At 40.5% G+C, this 21,587-nt stretch overlaps 1 long non-coding RNA gene across 1 annotated transcript; it reads right to left on the bottom strand.

Annotated features, from left to right (window-relative positions):
• Positions 1-1,373: 1,373 nt before the first annotated feature.
• On the bottom strand, positions 1,374-13,788 carry LOC134161899 (uncharacterized). The gene is made up of 2 exons (XR_009964126.1): positions 11,303-13,788; positions 1,374-1,468 (listed from the first exon to the last, which is right to left on the bottom strand). It is a non-coding gene; the product is annotated as an uncharacterized LOC134161899 (long non-coding RNA).
• Between the last annotated feature and the right edge of the window lie 7,799 nt (positions 13,789-21,587).

Consider the following 21,587-nt stretch of genomic DNA (forward strand, 5'->3'; position numbering starts at 1 on the left):
GACGGCTCTGGCAGCCCCTTGAGTTAAGCGCAAAACCCAAAGATAGGTTTTTTTGTGGGGTGAGGAGAGTGAGTGAGGCAGGGAGAAAAGGAGAAGAAACATAGTATCTTGGGGGCTGGAGGGAGAGATTGTATGGTGTGAATGATGATGTGCATCACTGAGGTGGTGGGGCCCAGGAAGGTCACTGGTGGAGAGAGAGCTCGGGAGGAAAATTTTGCAAGGGGTTAATTAAAAATAATTGACTCTCTGCATGTCCTCCTGCTCAGTGGGCACGAGGCACAGGGGGCAGCTCTCCTCCCTTTCCCCACAACAAAAAAAGGCAGCTCAGGTCTGACTGGTGCAGCCTTTCTGCATCCCCCCCCCCCAGTTGCCATTGTGACTTTACGCTTGGGAGGGGGGGAAAGAGACTTCTAGTTTCCATGTCTAGTGGGGAAACTGCAGCAGGGAAAGGCTGCATCCTGAACCCCCACAGACCTTTCAAGAACTGACACAGTCCATGTCAGTGGTGCATGAACCACCTCCCTTTCATTTGACTCCATCAGTCTTTGCTGCTTTTTGAAGGATGGGATGGAGAAGCTTCAGAGCAGAGTCCCATTGTGGTAGTTCTGTACAAACCCACAGAAAGAAACAGTTGCTGCATGTCAGTCCATCCATTTTGATGTGTAAGAGCAGACAAGCCTCCAACAGAAAGGAGGAAAGCCAGTGTTCTCTGGTTCCATAGCATTTACCCTGTATATTGGGTTTAAGGACACTGCTCTTGCACACACACTGCTTATATCAGCATGAACATCTGCAGAATGACTTGGGAAAAACTGCAGAACTCACCATGTCAAAAATCATTATTCTTTATCAGCTGGATCCTGGCAGTACCCAGAGGCCCCATTCAGGGCTCACAGTCCTATTGTGTCGGATACTGTAGACAAATGTAATAAGAGAGATGGTCTATGCCCAAAGAGCTTATGATCTTAACCCATGATGAAAGACAACAGGTGTATACCACAGACCCATGGGGGAAGGATAAGGGGAAAAGCAGCCTTGAGAATAAAAAGCAACAGGCCTGGCCAATGACAAGTGTTTGGTGTCAGAAAGAAGTTTTAAGGAGATTTGAAGGAGAACAATAAAGTAGCTGTATGGTTATTAATGGGAAGAGTTTTTTCCATGCGTTAATTTGGCTAACTTGGAAAAGAACATAAAATTGCTTGCTAGGCACTTGGATTGCTGAAAATTGAAGGTTTGTGCCACTGGCAAAATAGAAGGTATATAGCAAAGTGACTGAAAGGCCTGCTATCTGGTGTGCTCTTGGTCCAGAAACAACTGGGAAAGAGGCTCCCAATTCCTTTTCAGTGCTTTAAAATTTACATTTCTAGTCCCAGTGAAAAGTATTATATGGAATTTTATTTTTCGTTCTAGTGCAGGCTTCAGTATTTTGCATCTTGTACTTCCCAGCAACATACCTTATGAAAAATACCTGAAGGTGAAGAAGAAAGTATTGGTACAGTTGCCTTTTTTTTTTTTAAAGATACTTAAAGCCCACAGATTATTTGCTATAGGAACTGTAGTGTTATAGAAGTGTTATCTAAGTTAAGGCTTTGATGTCTGAACTACTCATAAGTATCAAAGCCACACATGAATTATGCAGGACATCCCCAAAATTATACCCATCTGTGAGTAGGTGGTGTTCCAATCCTGCTTCACATAAAATCTATGTGTGATGTGTAATGTCAAACTTACCCGTTGCACAAGTCTGGCATTACTGATAGCTGGGGCTTCATTAAAAACCTACACTTTTATCCCCAAGACACTGAGGCAGGAACATCCCTACTCCTTGCTCCCCTCCACTCGAGATTCACACCCACTTCCCTTATACCCTCCTGGAATCAAAGGCTGCATCTGCCCCAGTGAGTCACCAAGAGCTTACTCATCAGTTTATGCAGGATTTTAACTCCTGCAAGCAGAGCTGGGTCAGGAGGAGCCTGCATTTCTTGGGGAGTTCCTGGCACACGTGCTCCTCACATGTTCCGCACTAGAGTGACACCTCTGGCAAGGCTTAGAGATTATGACTTTTTTCTTTCTTTCTTTTTTGTAAACACTGATTCATCTGTACTGTGTCGACCAGTTCAGCTCTACAGGAACTTTTCACATATTGATTTTTGAATGTCATTTAAAAAAAATAAATCAGCCTGCTATAAGAAATGTTTGGGGGGCATATTGGTTGTTGGGTTTGGGTTTTTTTCATTCCTCCATGCTGTGTGATTTCACCAAAGTGCCTAACTCATTTATTTCCCAGCCTCACAGATGCAGAACTGGAAGACTTACATTACTGAAAAGACAGGTGCTGTGACTTTCCCCTGACACACGTGGCATTTGCCACTTTTACTAAGATGCTGAGTCATCAAACTTTTAAAAGCTTTTTAATAAATTGACAATAATATAGAAAGTGATGCTATTTACAGTTTTCTTTAAAAATAAGATCTTTTAGGGTACTTTGAAGCATAATTTAAAGCTGGGTACAATAACTATTAATTCATCTTGCCTCACTTAAGGCTGTGGCAGTGGAGACATCAAGATCTAAACTACTTGTTCTTTAACACAGAAAAATAGGACCAATTTTAGGGCACAAATCATCTGACCTATTCTGTGCGCCTACTTTAGGATGACGTGACTCATGCTCTGAAGATGCTTAATTCTCCCTCGTGTATGAAGGGAGCCTATATTAGATATAGACTTTTACATGACAGAGGTCTAGATAGGACTGGATGGATCCCACCTGCTGCACTATACATGTGATTCAGCATTTCCCCAGAATGGCTGCTGAGAGCACAAAACTATTAATATAGTTGCACAAATTAATCGTCCAAGGAAAATTCATGTCATCTCAGCAATGAAAAGGTACTGAAAGCCATGATTATGAAACATGATATTGCCTGGAAGTAAATAAAATGTTTGTGAAAACCTGTAGCCACGTGACTCAGACTAACTGGATTAATGTAAGAAGTGCCTACAAGTTCAGAAAACTTGAGCTAGAGAAATGCATTTTCTTTCTCACTTCAAAAACTGTTGAAAAATCAGCAGTATTTATGACAAAAAAAAAAAAAATTACCTGTAAGAATCCCAGAAGACAACATAAAAGGGCCTGTTTCCCCCATCACCAAATGTTCAGGCCAGAGGAGTGTAAAACAGGCAGTTTGAATGGAAACCTCCAAGAAAATGCCATCATCAGTGTCACCACGTGATACACAGCCACAGTAGGGTATCTGACCTGGATTTCTTAGGGCATTAGTGTGTTTTGCCACATACAGAAACTGGTGAATCTACATTAAATAAGTGTTAGCAGATCTTTCTGACCATCCTAGGGAGGAAGTTATCAGATTACATGTGTTAAGATATCTTAATTTAAGTATAGAATTAATAATGCCATTATTGATCAGATAGTGAAGTGCATCGACACAGATGTTGATACAGTCTTTTGAAATGCGGGTCCTTGGTGGTGGCACTTGGAGGTAGACAGGGTGATGTAAGTGTGAAAGCTGCCAAATGTTTAAAATTTCTCCAATGCCTGTATCTGAGATGGCTTGTATCTGCATTTTAGTAATGAATAGATAATCCATGATGTTGCAAGTCCCTCCTGCTCAAGAGCCAAAGTACCATTTGGAAGGAGAAAAGGGGAAAAGATCAGAGTTGCCATGTGTGTAGGTGACCACAGAGGCCTCCGCGTGGCAAATGATTCGTGTATCTCAGCTCACAGAGCTGCTCACTGTGAGAACAACTCTGCCCCTGCTTACCCCTTGCCTTGTGCACTTTTCTTGCGCAAGCACAGTGTCTCATCAAAGAGGTTTCTTTCTTCATGCTCCCATACTGCTGGTGCTCATTTGCGACTGCAGGCTCGGCAGGGTTTGCCAGCAAGCTGCAGGGTGCTCCTGAGAGGCTTCCTTTGCCTGACAGACTTCCTTTGTAGATAGTTCACCAGTTGAAAGAGGAGGTGACATTCATATACCAACCAAGGCATACCCAGAACATCTGCTGGATGCTACTTACCCATGCCAGCAACCAGCTGGTGTCACCTCCCTGGGGGCAAGGAGAAAATGCCTCCTGGTGCTTGCCCAGCTCAGCAGGAGCCGGGTGCGTGCCTCGCTTACCACTCTGCATGCACTGCAGCAGATGCAGCATTCTGGTGTGCCTTTGCTCCGATGGAGAAGGTGACTATGCCAGCTCCATGATGGCTTCATGCCTGCTTTCTGGAATGGTCGAAGGCCTCACTAGCTTTCCCGATGGAAGTGATTACCTCTTCATCTAGGGCACCATAGCCATACAGGTCATCTCCTGCTGGAAATGCTGGTCACCAGACCCCAGGTGAAGGCCTCGGGGCCCCTGGCCGTCGCCGCCTCCAGAAGGCACGCCCGCGGAGGCTCCCGCTCCCCAGGTCCGCTCAGGCCGCCTGTAGCTGCCACCCCAGGGCGGGTCCCCGCCGGAACCCCGGGGCAGGAGTGGGACCTAGCACTGCGGGGCAGGGGCAGCGCCCCGCCGCGCTTGTGCGGGGCTCTCTTGCCCTCTAGCGGGCAAAGCCAGCGGGGCGGCCCCGCCGCCGCATGGCGGGAGCGATCCCCGAGCTCCCGAACAGGGGACGGCCCAGCCACCCTACTGCGGCTAGCGGGCGGACAGGGGCAGGAGGCCGGGGCCGAGCCAGCGCTGGGCGTGCTGCGTGTGGTGGGCATCCTGGCGGGGAGCAGAGCAAAAGGAGTGCCACACGCAGAGCGCCCTTCCAGGATACCGCCACCACCAGTCCGCCAGCAGTGCGGAGAGGGACACTGCGCCACGGCCCCAACAAGCAGCACGAAGGCCTGATAAGCAAGACCATGATGGAGCAGTCGGAGGCACCACTGGTCTTTAATGGGCGTGATCCCCTCAGCTGGTCATGGTGGCTGACAATGTCCCTGTTGTGCAGTGCTGGCCAAGGAACAGATGGGCTATGCACCCCCAGCTGCTAGGCAGATATTGCATGCCTGCTACTGGTGATGACAACGGTGCTTCAGGCATGGACTGCCCACACAGGAACCTGAAGCCAGCTCTGCAGTGAGCCCACGGCCGAGTGGGGACAGAAATGGAGCTGGAGGCTGTGCTTGGGGAAGAGAGGACATCCATGCTTGTGTAGGGTACTCTGGCACACCATAGGAAGACCAGTTCTCAAATTGTCTAGTCTGTGTTTACTAAAAATTCTCCTTTTTTACTAATGCATTTGAAAATATTTCAGTTTCACTATCTCCATCATCTTCTCATATCCAAAACAGTAAAAACTTGGTCTTTTCCTACATTATTTAAAATGTATTATCTCCATCTAATGAAACATCTTATACCATCACTAGAAATGCTTTCTTTACAAGTATATTTTAGGAAATTTGCATTTCATTATAAACCTGTAGTGTCTTTCTACTGTAGTCTTCAGCTTCAATCTATCACTTTCCCCATTTTGTAAATCAATTTTATATTTCTGTTATCTCCCCATTTAAAAAATTATTTTCAGTACTATATACTGGATTTTTGCTCTGATTGGTGGTGTAACCACTGAACCACAGTGGGCTTAAAAGTTATCCTTGTTATGACATACAGCTTGTTATCCATCTAACAGAATTCAGAATTTGTTTTCTTCCTCTCTAAAGCTTTTCTCCTCTCACTCTCATTTATAATTTCCCATTCTTTGGGAATTGCTGACACCTCTGGAGTGACCTTCCCCTCTTGTTGGGGTTCCCTGAAGTAGGGTAGTGATGAGAAAGTCCTGTTTGCCAGTAGTGAATGTAATCAGGTCATTTGGAATGCAGTCACTTGGAAGCCTCCACTCTCTGCTACAGTTATTATAATCCTTTGTAATATTTTGCATGCCTATGTCCATTTTGTTCATTTAAACGCTACCCAATTACTTTGTTGATAACATATTTTGCATAGTTTTGCCTTTTGATTTCCTTAATCATTCTGCTGCTATTCCACCAATAACTCAACAGTATGTAACTGCACTCTGATTCAGTGATGTGCAGGGGCAGAAAATAATATAACTGTATTCTTCAAATAATTACCTTAGGTAAGTACTAATGTTTTCCTTGTGACTGACCAAATCAAAAGCATCTCTGACTAGAATCACGGCTTCTTCCTTCTGAACTTCCTGCTTTTACAGTAAGACAGTATGGAGAGGAAAGGGGCTGCTCTGGAGAAGTCAGTAGCTGTGGGGAGCTGAGGGAGTGTAAGATTACTAAGCCATTCCCCATAGAGGACTGCCATTTTATGTTTAAGTTATTTATGAATAAGTTTCTAAAGGAACCAGGCAAAAGTGTGAGAATGAATGCTTCACATTTGGACAGAGTGGAAGGTCATGGAAAATGCACGCCATATTTTTGGTTTGAGAGAGTGTCTGACCTGTTTGATTCTCCAGTTAATATAAGGATATAAGAACACAGTTATAGCAGACTGGGACACAGCTATGATACTTTTATGATACCTTTATGATACCTTTATGATAGCTGCAGTGGGAAGCACCATCTAGCGAACACATCTGTTCCTGGCCACTTTGTGCAGTCTGATCCCCTCATTCCCATCCAGTAACCACAACCACTGGAAGAGGGATATTAGAAGGTACTGCCCTGCATATGCATACTTTGTTAATATGCTTATAGACCTGGTGCCCCTGAATTTGCTTAACCCTGCTTTGACCCTGCCTCCACAGTCTCCTATGACAACAAATTGTGGGAGTTCATTACTCTCTGTATAAAAATGAACTTTCTTCTATCAGTTTCACACCAATCTCCTATTAGCTTCATTGGAAACATCCTAATCCTTCTGCTGTTGAATAACAGATGAGCAACAGTTACTCATTCACTTGATACACTCCATTAATGATTTTGTAAACCTTACTCTTTGCTCTCAGACTTCTCTCCAAACTGAAGTCTCGATATACGTAGCCTCTCATCAGGCACCCAGCAGGTGCAAAAGTCTTATTTTCTCCTTGAGGAGACAATAATTATTATACACATTTCAAACATTACCGGAAACTTAGGCAATATCAACCTGAACTAAAGGATGATAGAAAATGGGCTTAATGAATGGGTTTATGCAGTGTGTTATGTGCAGCTCACATGAGGCAGGTTATCAAAATTATTTCAGACAGAAGAATCCCAGGGGCATGCTTTTATTTGCTGTCAGGCCAGTTCTCCAGGAACTGATCAAGGAACCTACGTTTTGTGTACAGTATGTCAAATGTGTTGTAGAACCAATCAATGCTAAATTCATTCATACCTGCAATGTGACCATCACCACAGATACAGCAAGCAGTGGACCGTTCATATAATGGATCTTGTAGCGTACCAGAGAGGTATCCAGGTGTTGACCATTATATAGCTCTCGTGAACACAGTTTTAACCATGGAGACTGCATCACAAGCTTATCTCGTCTTGATCCCTTGTCTAACTGTGCTAATGCTGTGTGCAACTAAAATGTTTGACCCTAGTACAAAATCAAATGATAATTAAGACATTAACATGGAGGAGTGTTGATGCTCAGACATCACAAGCCATTAAATGATGTTGGTTAGACTTTTTATGCTTGATGGTATTCACTCTTTCCTCAGTGGTCAGACTGTAGTCCTAACATTGTCAACTCTTAGTGAATTACTACATTGGCAAGGTGAAGGTGGAGAGAAGGTTCTGCACTGTACAAATTGACATCAGTGTAATCTGTTCACATGCTGTCCTGAGGCATGAAAAGCATTTTATATATTATCCCATATGCTGGTGAAGAACTGAAAATGCCTATGACCTAGGAACTACTAAGGTGTTTCAGATAAGGAGTTTTTCTCCTCCAGATCTCTGTCATGCACAGCTGCAAACTATGTTTGAAGTTACACAGGGATTTAACCAATTGTAACAGTAGTCTCTTCTAGGTTTCAAATATGTGAAAAAAATAGGCTTTCAAGAAAAGGAAGAAAAAAACAACAGCAGTTCTGAGCTACTACCCAGCCCTCAGCATGATTCTCCCTCCCACTCTGTGGCTCTCAAGGCACTGCTTTTGTGAGGGCCACCAATACACTTCTGAGTATCAGGCTGTATCTTTATTGGCATACCTCTCTATGGAGAAGCTGAACAGAAAAGAGTCTCTACTCCTCTCCTACCCTTCATTTCTCAGAAAAATATGACAAGATGAAAAGCTCTTTACTGACAGGAGTTTGCTTCTCTGCCTTCATAGCTGCTCTTGATAAAAAACAGCTTTCCCAACCTGTTGTTTAGAGATTTCATCAAAGTCTGTAAACCTGAAATCCACAGTGGGGATTTCCAGTACCCCCGCCCCCCTCAGCAGCTGTTATTCCAAGAGATCTTAGAAATTCACCAGAGGGTCTGAAAAACACATCAGCGCTGGGAATCCACAACTAGCTTTTCAGAAATAGATGTCTGAACTGCTTTGCTTTTTCTAGGCATTGCAGTGAAATCACTGACAAGCAACGGGGGAAGAAACTGTTCAGGAGGCTCCTGTGCTTCCTCCGCTTTAAACACTGCTCTAGATTTGAGAAGGAGAATTACATTTACTGTCAGGGATTCTCAGGGACTGGCTTTATAGCACAACCAAGCACTGAGAACTCACTTCTGCAGATACAGACAAACTGGCTCTGACTACCTTGCCCTTACTGCAGTAGCACTGCAGCCAACAGAACTACACATGCACAAGTTGAGACATCAGACAGACCTCTAGTATTAGCGATCCTGCTTTTTTAAATGGGGGACAGGCTTGTGAAGAAACACATGGCAAAACTGAAGGAAAATTATCTTGCCAAGTCTCACGCTATGCTATTTGTATAAATCTTGATATGAACAAGCAGAAGGAATTTGTTTGAACTTTCTGGAATTCATAGCTTGTATTCTTGTAATTATCTGCTTGTTTCAGCTCTGTATCTGGGACCTGGTTCTGCTGCCCTGCTGAGAGTTGCTAAGTAGAGCTCTGACATACAGAGTCTGTAAGCTTGCCTCCTTCTTTAGAGTACATGTTTTCCGGTTGTGTCTTCCAGTGAAGTAATGGTGACAACTCTGCAAACCCAGTTCCTCAAAGAAAAAAACGGAGCAGATTCTCAGCTCAAGTAAACTGCCACAACACGACCCCATTGCTGGAGCTCTGGCAATTGATATGAGCAGAAGATAAGCATGCATTTGGGTCTTTTTTTCTCTCATGTAAAAAAACCCCAAACCTAAAACAAACCCTTACAGTTAGTTCTTCATTGCAAATCCTCAGAATTTGTGGGCCATTCTTGGCTGCAGCTTCCATAGCGATGGAAAACTGTGGAAATCACTATCATGGATAGTTAACAAAAAAGCCCAGGTACACCAAGCACAGGGAAATGAGTACAATTTCTGAGAACTGCTTAAACATTTAGAGAGTCACTCACTGAATTTCTGGAAAGACTGTTTGCAGCCCAGCTGCTCAAAATACTTGACTCTCAGATGTGTAAGTGTGAGGACTAAGTCCTTACTAAATGTTTTTGAATTATCCTCTCTGGAGACTTGCCTGTCACTAAGTTTTTCTGGGATGCAGATTTTGGTCCAGTAGTTCCCATATTTTATTTACATTTTGAGTCATATGCTGCTTTCATAATTTTTTGTCTAGTCATTTTAAACATCTATGTAAAGTATTCAGACAAGAAGAGTGAATCTTGTAGCTATTATTATATTTGCAATTTCCCTTGGGTGTAAGCAAAGTCTATATAATGCAGAGTCTATCAAATATTTCAAATGTACTGCATTCCAAAGCTATTAAAAAGTTAAGGCATTACAGTTGTCTATTAACAGTGAGAATGAAGCTTATTTCATAGCATTCCTGAAAGGTAAAAAAAAATCTAAGACACACAAATGCCACACTTGAAAAATAACAGCATACTGGTAATATACTTGAAAAGAGTTGGTCATTTATAAGGATGTTTTATAAGTGGAGTCTCTCTCTTCAGGAACAGAGAATCAAATAACTTCCATTACTAAAATGATTTGAAATTATGCTTTTTATAAGGCCAAGTATTAAAAAAAAACCAAACAACAAACCAGAGCCTAAATTAAGACTGAAAGGCTAAGATTCTCAGAACTGCACTTTGATGTCTCTTTTTGGGCAATTAAATTCAAAAACTCCACAGATGCCTCATATGAGGGCTCAGTAAGTGAACTTCAGAAAGTACATATGGAAAATTAGGTCCATTTAGATCTCTTAATGGAATCATAGAATCATTTCAGTTGGAAAAGACCTTTAAGATCATCAAGTCCAACTATTAACTCAGCACTGCCAAGCCCACCACTAAACCATGTCCCTAAGTGCACCACATCTATATATCTTTTAAATACTTCCAGGAATGGTGACTCACCCACTTCCATGGGCAGACTGTTCCAATGCTTGACAGCCCTTCTGGGGAAGAAATGTTTCCTAATATCGAGTCTAAACTTCCCCTGGCGCAACCTGAGGCCATTTCTTCTTGTCCTATTGTTTGTTGGTTGGAAGAAAAGACCACACTCACCTCACTACAACCTTCTTTCAGGTAGTTGTGGAGAGTGATAAGGTCTCCCCTGAGCATTCTCCAGGCTAAACACCTGCAGTTCCCTCAGCCACTCCTCAGCAGACTTGTGCTCCAGGCCCTTCACAGGCTTTGTTGCCTTTCTCCAGCACTCCAATGTCTCCCTTGTAGTGAGGGGCCCAAAACTGAATACAGTATTCAAGGTGCAGCCTCACCAGTGCTGAGTACAGGGGGACAATTACTGTACTAGTCCTGCTGGCCACATTACTGCCAATACAAGGCAGGATGCTATTGGCCTTCTTGGCCACATCAGCACATTGCTGGCTCATATTCAGTTGGTTGTTGACCAGCACTCCCAGGTCCTTTTCCACCTCTGTGCAGTGTTTTATGTGGTTGTTGTGACTCTTCAATGTCTTTAACTATTTACTTACTTATGTCCTAAGTAAGGGTAAGGATTTCAGTGCCTGATTTTAAGCTCCCACTGTTTTAATTTCCTGGCTTCATCTTTCCATAGGGATATGACACTTTCATTGATCTATGGCATTTTTTTTAACATGCGAAAATTTAAAATACTTGCTTTACATCACTTCATACCTCCTTAGCTCTTCTGAAAATGACATCACCCAAATCTAAATCATGAAAGGCTTCCTATTTCATAGGATATACAGTTATGATCTTTGCTTTAGAGTATTTGGGTAGTCACTGGGGTAGCCCTGCCAGGTTATGGAGAGCAGACGTGAGCTGCCAAGAAGGCTGGTAAGCATGGTACTTTATTCATGGTACCTTTTTATTCACATGATTCTTCTTAAGCAAAGTGAGAAGAAAAGCTGGTTCAGACAAGACAGCAGCAAACCTGTATGCAATATACAACACAAGAGAAGGAACATTAGTTTAATACTAAATTCTGCCTGTATCTGGCCTTCCAGCCTGACCTTACTAGCAATTCCCTTCAAGAGTAGTCCTTAGATAAACTACTTCTGAGTAAAGGTTGTAAAATGACAATTTTTTTTTTTGTATCTTTTGAACAGCATTTAAGCATAGAGATCACAGTCTTTACTCCTTCCCCTGTTAAACACAGAGATCACAGTCTGCCTCCTTCCCCCTCACTTTAGGTGGGGAGCATGGGCATAAAGTTTACAGCTATTGTGTGTTCCAGGATTCTTCCTCACTGGGGTTGAATGTGGGTTCTTTGACCCTCAGGACTTCAGCCACTCTTGGCTGACTGCAAGTTCAAATCCTACGTCTGTCCACTGGACAAATATTAGGCAGCAACTTCAAACTTTCTGAGGTAAGCTTCACATAAGTGGCTTCAGTTGTAACTGCTCAATGGTAAAGAACTGCATGAGCTTAAACAGTCTTACTCCAAGAGGGAATACAAACAGCTCAGCTCAAGGTCAGTTACGCCTAGATCATGACAAAACAGGAATCCACAATGAGCTAGAGAGGAGCTGTTCATGACACTACGCTCTTTGAATATACTGAAAAATGCAGGCTAGTCCCTGCTAGTCCTAATGCTTGTATTTAGAACGTATGTAACTGCTGAAAATTAATATCCTCTAGGATGCATTTACGAAGACTGTTCCAGCTTCGCTAAGGACCAGACTGGGTATCTACTGACATAAAACAAGGGAAAAGCTAAAATTCCTATCTCAGGAGAGATACATGTCCCAGTCCACAAAACGAACCATCAGTTTAGACTTACAGGCAAGGATTTCTTTCACATTGCAGAATGCTGTCTCATGCTTTTCTGAGGACATCTGTTCCGAGTCACTACAGCCTAGTTGGTTACCATCAGATCCAGCATTTCAATAGTACTAACTGCTGCCGTATGGCAGTTACTGTTGAGTCTGCAGAAATTAATCCAGTCTTTTTTTGCTGACAGCATAAGCCATGAGATTGCAATGTTACGTGAGCTGTTTTCACATTTTGTCTTCTGGGTCTTGTTTTTTATGTCTAATTTCTTATAATTATTGAAAGGCTCTACCCGTCTGTGCTTCTTTACCTTTTCAGGGAGGTGCAGTCAATGCCATTCAGTCATCTTTGATTTCATCTCCAGTTCTGCTCTCAGTATGGAGCTATCTCATCAGCTCCACATTACATCACAGCCTTGCCTTTCATCTTACTTATGCTTTGGTGTAGATGTCTGATGACTGGAGCAAGAAATACTCATTCATGAATGGAGTTTTCAAGCTCTTAATCACTCAGTATTTACAGCAGAAATTCTAGCATTTTGCCCTTAACAATAATGCGAGTAACTTTGCACTGGGTATTACATTATTTCATGTTGTTCGTAGCCTTCTAGTGAAAGCTCATTTAGTTCTTCTTGTGTAACAATCTGATCCTCTTCCATTTTTCTTACCAAATTCATCATCCTCAAAAGATGAGATTCCTCAAAGAATTATGTGTGTAAAACAGAGACTAAAAGAACATGTCATTCTAGAGCAAAACCCTGTTATCTTCATGCCAGCTATGGCCCCTGTGCCATAACCTCTTTGTCTAAGCTACTTTCAGCACCAAGGGCTCTGCATTGCAGCATACACATCTTCTGAAATGTCAGAAGGAGTTAATTTATCATCCTTCTACTCCCCTTCCTGATGTGAACATTCTCAGCTGTGGAGGGTTAGAGCTACAGCAGAGCCAGCTGAACAGTTGACTTATTCTGTCCTGCCGATGATGTGCCACATCCATACAGAGACAATCCCCTTTGCACAAAGAGCTTGGTAGGAATGCTCAAATCTCAAGCGCTTTCTTCAATTAAGCTTTTCAAAATCAAGCAAAATTTCACAGGCCTTTTGAATTTCCTTTTTTCTATTTGTGTGACCATTATTCTCAGTATTTGCTAGGTGGTAACGTACCTTCAAGAAAGGAATATTTTCTGATATCCTGGTTCTCTGGAATACTGCTTTTTTGCTCTTGTTTAACCCCTTTGCCAGTTTTAGTATAGCCAACATGCTTTAACAGCCGATGAATCAAAGAGAACCACAACTTCAGATATTAAATATCTGAAAGTCAGTACAAGTACTTGGGAAAAACAAAAACTCTGCTTAAAGTGTGTACACAAAAGATGGCAGCAGCTTTCAGAATTAAAAATCTCTACAGTACAAATGCAAGTAATGTGATCCCAAAATAAAAGGCTGCCTTAATATACATCTGTAAATAAAATATGATCTGTGCTACAGACTTGGTTAAGAGGGTTGGGGGACCAAGACTGAGAGCAGACTAATGTCAGCACCAGGAAAAGATTGCTTTTTGTTGGTTTGGGGATTTTTTTTGTTGGGGTTTTTGTTTGTTGTTTTTTTTTTGTTCATTGGTTTGGCCTTTTATTGAGCTCCTTCTGACATGAAAACCTTGATTCAGAACCTTTCAAGCACAAACCTCACCCAGCATCTGGTATGCAATGCACAGAGGCAAGTGCTTCCATATTCAGATAATCAACAGCAGTTACTTCTCTAGCAGCAATTTAGAGATTTGTTGGTAGAACTGCAGTCACGGAAAAATCTAAAAAGGGGACACTCCTTCCCCTCAACTGAAGCTTTGGGCTAAAATTCTAGTCCCCATTTCAGCTTTCACAACATGTAAATGATACAGAGAAAGACAAACAGAATTCCTTTTCCTTCTCTTATCATCATAACACTCTTGATCACAACATTATTAGTCATTTTTCAGGCTGCTAATTCAAAGTCCACTGGCAGTTCCATTCTTTCCTCTTCAAGTACATTTTAATGGTATCTCATCTGAAATTCAAGCCTGGTAAACATAATAAATTTGATTGTAACTTAATATTCCCTACTTATAAAATCAGCTTTTCAGAAAGAGTGCTGAATCTAAAGGAGAAAAAGTTGCAAATGATACCTGACAGCTTTAATGCTCTTATAACCACATTAACAAAAGATGCTGTGATTCATCATATATAAAGTTTTGTGAAAAAAAAATTGGGTGAGCTGAGAAAATAATGCTAACAGCTTTGCAGAACTACTTACAATTTAAAATAATCTGGGTGGCAGGGAAAATATGCGTGATTCTGAAGACTACAAAGTGTTCCAAAGTATGTAAAATTTTCTCTTGAAGAATCTGTTTTTGTGTAAAACAACAGCAGTAATTTCTACTTTCATAACTGCCAAGGTAATATCAAGTATGGAGAAACCAGGCAAGATACCTTCTCTAAGTAAACATCTTACCATTTCCCTGATTTGCTAGCATGAAAGATGTGGCTGACAGCAAACCCATACTTTGTGTCCATAAACTTAACACATAATATTATTACCTACGTGACAATTGGGTGGTGTATTGTAGGTATCAATCTTATAACTCCAGGATTCATAGGAGAAGGCAGGGCATTATGACTTTAATGACACAGTAAAGGACTCAGATAAACCAGTGGAAATGTAAAGTGCAAATAATGGCATTCTTGTCTTTTGGCCGAGAACTCAATCACCTGAACCAAACTGTATGACTTCTGTTTATGGGTGTCCTGGAATTACTTACAGCGGATCTAGGGGGAGCAACTTTTTATTTATGCCATTTTGATAGAAACCTTAAGATAAACAAAATTCCAACAAACAATCAAACAAAACCCAACTGTATCTGGCAACAACAACAACAAACAAAACCCAACAAACGCAAACCAAACTAATACTATAATCTTCATACTTCAAGATTTAATATAAGAAATGAAACTAAGGGCTAGACTATCATCCAGAATCTTCTCTTTTCATTTTCATTAGGGAAGAAATCTTTAAAGATCAATGTCAAATCATTTGCACAGCTATGTACAGGTTTCATCAAATCACAGAAATTTAGGGCTAGAGGGATCTCAAGAGATCATTTTCTGAAACTACAACACCGGGGCAGAATGAAATATGTAAAGAAGAGTCCAACAGATTGTTACCAGATTTGTCCAGAAGAAAATTTCCCATTAAGGATATTCTGCAGCCCTTCCACATAGCTTGTTCCACTGCTTCCCTACATTCATAATGAGAAAGCTTTTTCTAACCTGGAAATTAAGCTGATTCTCCTTGCTTTTCCCTAAATGGCCAATCAAGAACTACTGATCACTATACTTAGAAAAGTCTTTTCCATACTGGAAGATGTCAGCACTTCCCTCCTCTATTTTCTGCTGTCTAGACTAAACTAAATTGCAGTTTTTCTTCATGTCACTGTTGCACTTCACTGAACTCACTTCTATTTATTTGTATTTTTAAAAGTTTTATGTCTCAATTTGGATACAGTAAACTAGTTCAGGTTTCTGGAAAGCATCTCACCCAAGATTCCTTTCCTACAAAAGGTTTTGGGTTTGGTTTTTTGGGGGTTTTTGGTTTTTTTTTTTTTTGGTGGGGATTTTTTTTTGTCTTGCTTTTGTGTGATTCCTCCTTCATCAGCACAAGAACCTGTTGCACTTGTTGATTTTAAGCCATGTCTGCAACTTGGGAGGATCATTTTACCATTCTGATCCTTTTTTTCCTATTTTGAACTTATTCCATCTTGACATAAATTTTGAAATTTATAAGCATATAGTCTAGTCACTTATCTCATCACATTGAAGAGAACTGTCCCAAATTCCTAAAGCCTACATGAAAAAAGTCTGCATGATACCCATAATATCAATTACATGTGGGCATCCAAATTAGCCAGGTATGGGGTATGCTGGCTAATGAACAAACTTACAGCTTTGAAAAAAGTAATTTACTAAAGGAAATGCTTACTAATTAAAATGTTCAACATAATCCTTAAGAGGCAATTGCAGCCTAGTGGTTTTTTTAATGTTACTGTGTAATCTGGCATTTTGCTAGTTTGGGGTCAAAACATGGTTCAAGTTATGACTAAGGATAACACAGTTTTCACGGAAAGGAGAAAACTTTATGGACTCTAAAACCACTTCTGCAGGGAATTCACTATTTGTTCTGGGTAAGCTATTTCTAAGGCTAGGGTATAAAGATGATTAGTAAAGCAGGTTAAGTTTTAGACTATCAAGTGTACATAGAAGTACAAAAGGTGAGTTCTGGACTGAAGTCCAGAATAGTTTTGCCAGATTAAAACTTTAATCTTAAAATCTTAGAGATTGTCTCAGAACCTTAGGGAATCTTAACTTGTGTCGTTTAACTATAAGGGACTTTTAACTTGTTTTATTTAGATACAAAGGAACTAGAATAAGGTGCACTAAATAAGGCATAAAGTTAACGGTAGAGATGCCCACCATTCTTTAGCCATAATTTTGTTACACCTTCTTGTTACTCGCTTTTATTGGACCATAGTTTGTTCTGTTTCTTCAGAATGCAAATTGCAGCAAATTAGAACCCATGGACTTACAGTTAGGAAAATTTTAAAATTATATGTAAAGTGGCTGTAAGGCAGTGGCTAAGCAGTAGTGTAAGACAGACACAGATATCCTTGGACTTAAAATCAAATGTGGAACCCAAAAGTTCAGTAATGCAGAATTTTTTTTTTTTAATTTGCAATAACCAACTGGAAACCATCCAAATAATGCAGCATTTGCAGAAAATGTTACAAATAACTTTTGCCTTCAACAATTATCTCCAGGTCTGTCACTGCCTTGCTTTAAGATGTTAGACAAATAATTTTAGCCTATGGCATTTCATGGTACCCAAAGAAGGCAATCAACCTCTATTGGTCCTCCACAGATGCTGTAAGACCTAGTCCTTAATGAGGTACATTAACCCTTCAGAGCAGTAGAGTCTCCTGCAGGGACTCTGGTACCTCATCAACTACCGGTGCTAGCTGAATTTCTGGTGATCAGCAATTAAAGCTAGCTGATGAATACACACAGTATCACTTAGACTAAAATGGAGCTTATATAAAAAGACATTAAGGATCTGAGTAGACTGAAAGGAGAGAGACACAGATTGCATGGGCGTTAAGTCATTTAGATCCCACCTTGTAACAACAACTGCTAACCTATAATTTATTCAATACAATAATGCAATACTTATTCCTCAGACTTGCCTTCCACTTCATCCATCCTGGTCTGTTAAGATGAGCGGGCTCTTTTGGGTGCCAGGATGTTATCAGGCATAACAGACAGCAGTCATGGGTAGATCTGGGGAAAGATCACACCATTCACAATCTCTGGTTTCCAGCAGGTTACCTATAGGCTCTGCTGGTGGTCCTCAGTCCTCCACTGCTGCCACAGCTTTCCAAAGCTTCTCAGGGCTTACAGTGTGAGAGACTCCAAACTGACCTTTGGTCCTCTGAGTCAAACAAACAGCTTGCTCTCATCAGTTGCTCCCTTCTTACTCTTAAAGCCCCACCCAGCTAAGCATAACGACAAGTAGACAGGTAGACTCTGGAACACTGGGCCATCTACCTTTGTGAGCGATCTCTGCAGCAGATAGGAGTGACATCTGAACTGACAGAGGATATGTGTATTTTTCATCCAAGTCAACACACGAAGGAGATGCAAATTCCAGCCTTCCCAAATACGGATGTTCATAAGCCTAGTAACAACCTAGTACTTAGGTGGAGAGGACATCACTTCTCCCATGCAGCAGCAATAAGACATTCTTTCCTCAGTGGCACACTGAAGTAACACATCCATGCTTCCACTTGTGGCACCCCATGATGAAACTGTGTCTGACTATCTCCTTTGTTGTCAATTCTGACAGCATAGTGCGTATGTACCCAGCAAGTTTGATATCCAGATCTGCAGGAGTTCCTTTTCCAGAATCTCTGCAACAGCCATAAGCAGTAAATAAAAGCAGCTTACAGTGTAGATATTTACAGCTGAGCTAAAATCGTTTCAGTTCCTCTTACAGCCAAAAGACTGAAATGGGTATTTCTTTGGCTGAGATTCATCTAAGCCACTTTGAACATTTATCTCAGGGTAAGACAAATCATGACAGAGATGCATACTTCTCCCTGTTGACTATAATGAGAGCATAAGGCAATTAATTCAGGTGCAGACACCCATATGTAGACATTTATGTGTAGCTGGAAGAATCTTAGCCTGTCTTACATACCTTTGCCTTTCTACACAAACCTTTGTTACACATGGTTTAGTCTCACCATGTGTAACACTGAGTCCCCTTTCCTCAGGAATTAAGTCCTAGATCCTGACTGATACTTGTAGGGGTACATCTTTTGCGCTGCATGAAAGGGAGAATGCTCAAGGACCAGAACCAGCACCACATGGGTGCCCTGGCTGTGCTGTGGGCTCCTCCGACTAAATCTCTCGATTACAGACCAGATACAGACAGGCTATACCTAAGCTGCAGGAACACAAGACCCATAAACACTTCAAATGCCATATGAACGGGAGACTCCCTAAGCCTTGTGAACATTATCCAGTCTGTGTATCCTGACTTTTTGCTCTTGGTATAGCTTATGCCTCCTTGGAGACATGCAATTCAGATACTGCAGAGAACCAACTCCCTCAGGTTCCCTCAAGACCCTTCCCTTTTCTAGAAGAGGGTCCTGTAATGGACTGGAAATCCTCTCAGCCAAGAGCTCCTGCCTGAACAGTGCCAAGTTGGGACTGTTCCCCAAAGAGCAGCTTTGTCCACAGTTGCTTCAAGGATTTTCATTAGTGCCATTATCACTATGCCTTTGCGAGTGGCTCCAACAGCCCCTTTTGATGTCTAAAGAATCCCTTGCTAGCAAATATACCATGAATACCCACAATATTTACATAAATATTACAGCTATTTTTCAACTCTGTAAGAGCCAAATGCATCTATGGAAACAGACTCTGCTGACCACAATGAACTTTGTATTAGGACTGTCAACTTTTTCGTGAAAGAATCGCAGAACCTTTTATAGTGAAGGTATGTGTCCACCACACACTTGTGCTATTAGCTTAGATCAGACCCTAATACTAATTTTAGTTACTACACAACTAAACACACATATTTGGAAAATAATCATGCCTTCTACTGCTTATAAAAAAATATGTGCAACCAAAGATGATAAATAGTACTCTCAGAAAAAGAAGTAAATGCTACTTAAAATAATGAAATACACTAAAGAAAACAGTAATTAGAATTTTATCATTCTTTCCTTTTTCAAAGAAATAATTACATACACTTCACCATCTTCAGTGGTATTAAAAATGTTATAATTTAAGATTACTTTCATTAATAAATCATAGTAGTACTACAAAGCATTATTAAAAGTAACTTTAGACAGTGCTGTGGGAAAAGAAACAAGAAAGAAGGTATACAGTGCTGCTTCTACTTCAACATTTCCAGAAAACATATATTTTAAATATATTTTACAGCTTACAATACTGATAATTCTATAATTGTTTCTTTAGTAATACTGTGAAGTAATGTCTTTGCCACTGTTATTGTATTTTTTGAACTACATAACAATAATTATTTACAATTATACCAGTCAAATTGCATTTAAAAATATAGAGTCAGAGTCCCTAATAAATCCTTCTGGTTTTTCAAGTAACACAGATAAAATTAACTTTGCTAATCTTGACTTGTTTTATTGTACCCTTATGTGCAATTTCTATCCCTCTTTCTTATTAAGTATAGAATCTATACAGTGGAAAGTGTTAGGCAACCTTAACTATAGTTATTGCTGCCAACTCTTCCTATAAAACTTAGGGCGAAATAGTGGTATAATTAAAATTGATAGCAATGCTCACACTAATTTCAGAGAATGGAAGAAAAGAGAAGAAACGCTCCCTGAAATACAGTAAGGCCCCCACAATAGAATTTTATATTTACATGGAAAGCACTGGTAATAACATTTCAAGAAATCTTATGATTAATGCAGTACACAAAATACATGTATAAATGTGTGTATATACATGTATGTATATAAAGACACATGTAAAAAGGATTTCACTTAGATGTGTTCTATCTTTTCAACCAGTGCTAGCAACACTAAAGAAAAATCCTTGGAAGGGAAGAAAAATGAAGTATAACTTATTCAGCTGGAACCATGAGGAAAATATTAACCACTAAAGCACATAATGTAATTCCATTACTTAAAATGTTTTCAGGGAACCTCTATTATTGTTCCAAAAGTGCCATGGGATCTTATCATCAAAAGATAAAACAGCAGTTGAACCACAGTTCTCATCTAATAGCAAGAAAGTCCCCAGTCTTCAGATTTATTTATACAGTTAATTTTATGCAGCAGGAATAGTCTTGCTTCAGACCACAGAACATTTCAAATGCTTAAAATTAGGCATACTATATGTAACTCATCACAGAACTGGGACCTACAGCTTAACCTGGAGAGCTGTAACGAATATACTTCTCAAATAAAAAAAAAAAAAAAAAAAAGCATGTTCCTTCAAAAGAGAGTACCGGTTGACCTGCATTTTTTATTCATATAAAAGCAGTATTTCAACAGTCTGTATATCATTTCTCTTATGAATTATGTATTTACCACAAGAAGGTCACTCCCAACTTAAAAAACTGAAATTTAAAATCTTTCCTATTACTAGTATCTTCAATTATTTTTTTTTTCGTTTTAATAAGAATTTTGCTTTCACCTTGCTTCTCTGAATTTTCAACTTGACTTAAGAAAGCAGTTCTTCTGAAGCTTAAGGGAACTTGTTATGTATGTCAGCAAGGTGTTTTTCAGCTAACTACATCGGAACAGTGTTAGAAGACAGTGTGTTAGGTCAATATAAATTAATGCTGTGAGAGGTATTTGGGAACACATATCTTAGATAAATTTTAATTCTTTTCCTTTTAAATGGACTCTATCATGATAAGCTTTCAAGTAACTTTAGCAAGTTGAAAATATTTAAAGATAAGCTGTATTTATAGCAAATGCAAAGATTGCTGTGAACTCTTATTTATGAGCTGAATAGTGTTACCTAGCCACTAATGTTCACATTTATTTTCAGTCTCACTAGTGGATGAGTGTTGACTCTCTTGTAATTGATGGCTTGGCTTCGCGAGCGCAGATTTGGGAAGGGCTTTAACTACGCTTACTACAAGGATGATGACCAAGAGCATGTGCGATATGCAAATCTGGTTGGAAAAAAAAAAAGGGTTCTTAGGCAATCGGGAAGTGTCCGACCAGGACTGGCAACTCCTGAGCAATCTCGAGCTACCCATGCGCTGGTCCGCCCGCATGCAAGGTTGGA

This window comes from Pezoporus occidentalis, unplaced genomic scaffold (assembly GCF_034315485.1).
Source record: "Pezoporus occidentalis ecotype Australia unplaced genomic scaffold, CSIRO_AGI_Poc_V1 ctg18, whole genome shotgun sequence".
In the NCBI taxonomy this organism is placed as follows: Eukaryota; Metazoa; Chordata; class Aves; order Psittaciformes; family Psittacidae; genus Pezoporus; species Pezoporus occidentalis.